Here is a 1,557-nt window from a genome sequence, read left to right as displayed (position 1 = left end):
GGGTGGCTTTATAAGCACAGGCGTAGCTTTATAGACGCATGTGTGATATTATAGGCGCATTCATGGCTTTAAAAGTGCATAGGTGGCTTTATAAGCGCATGTATAGGTATGTGGTTAAGGAGCTTGCTTTCCAACCATGATGTCTTAGATTCAGTGATACTGCGTAGTACCTTAGGTAAGTAACTGTCTTCCACTATAGCCGCAAGTCGATTAAGTCCTTGTGAGCGGATATAGGAGACTGAAACTGAAAGAAGCCTGTTGCATATATATATATAAGGACTAAAAATAAGACTAGTCAAAAGAACGGTTGAACCTAATGTAGGTTCAATGACTATCTAGTAATAACACGAGTCCTCAGAAATTTCGGGTTGGTGTTCGGCGTGCTGGAAGACCACTGGGAGTGAGGCACTCATGAGCTTTTGTTAAAGCATGTCTCTTGGAGAAGGTCACTCTGATATAAAACCGGGAATGTATATGAATGGTATTTGATATTTCTGGGATCATGACGCTTCAAAATTCCTGAGCCTGACTCAAGTTGGCACTAGATATCTTGTCCTAACTTGTCTCTGGATCATGTCAGTAGGGTAGAAAGGGCTGTGAGATGTTGTGAAAGCCTTATTTAACCTAAAATTTTAGGTTGCACAATCGCCAGCGAGGTCGAGTAGGAGGGCGCTACAGGGAGCACATAAGTCGCGGGCGCGAGCCCGGGTGAATTTGACCACGGGTGCAATACGTTTATGCACTGGCATTGCTGACATTTTGCTTGGGTAATGGTCAGTGGTGGTTTTTCTCGGCCACGAGTGGATAGGCATCATCATAAATGTGTATGTGTTTGTGCTTGTACCCCACCACCGCTTCACGGCTGGTGTTAGTTTATTCACGCAATTTAGTAGTTCGGCAAAAGGGGCCGATGGAATAAGTATCAGGCTTAAAAATTAAGCACAGAGATTAATTTGTTCGACTAAACCCTTCAAGGCGGTGCCCCAGTATGGATGCAGTCTCATGTCTGAAACAAGTTACAGATAAAAGTAAGAGTATAGGTGTATGAAGTTACAGTGGAGAATCATCTAAAATGGCATTTCTTTAATGTTTTCTGTAAACTATTAAAGCCATTTCTTCATGATCTTACTATTAGAAGTTCAGGGGATGGCTCATAAGCAATCAGATAGTTAGAGTGTTTTAGAAGCCTTTGCTACCTTTACTTTAAGTCCACCGTTTTTCACATGACTAAGCGAAATACTAAGCTTTCTTTAAAAATTCTTTCCTGCCTGTGTTTTCGCATAAATCACAAACCTTCAGTAGTTTTCATTGAATTAGAATCACACAAGCATCACACAAACTTCATCCACCTATTTGTTTCCCGTTCGTTCAACGGTGAGAATTAAATGAGTCGGTGAATAAAGTGTAAGACAATAAGCCTATGGATTTTTGATCAAATCAACATTTGTTCAGTTGTGTGCATGAGTAATATACTTAATTTTGCACATCTCCGTTCATGACTGAGTCGCTGCGATGTAATACTGAATCCTCTGAGTGTACCTTTGTGTGTGTGTGTGT

General features: G+C 41.0%; 1 protein-coding gene across 1 annotated transcript in view; it reads right to left on the bottom strand.

The window, feature by feature from the left end:
- LOC106873892 (adenosine deaminase 2) overlaps positions 1–1,557 on the bottom strand; it is a 43,679-nt gene that overhangs the window by 22,451 nt on the left and 19,671 nt on the right. The window lies entirely within an intron of this gene.

This window comes from Octopus bimaculoides, chromosome 7 (assembly GCF_001194135.2).
Source record: "Octopus bimaculoides isolate UCB-OBI-ISO-001 chromosome 7, ASM119413v2, whole genome shotgun sequence".
Classification (NCBI taxonomy): Eukaryota; Metazoa; Mollusca; class Cephalopoda; order Octopoda; family Octopodidae; genus Octopus; species Octopus bimaculoides.
Note: the sequence above shows the minus strand (reverse complement) of the source record. Positions and strands in the feature narration are given on the sequence as shown.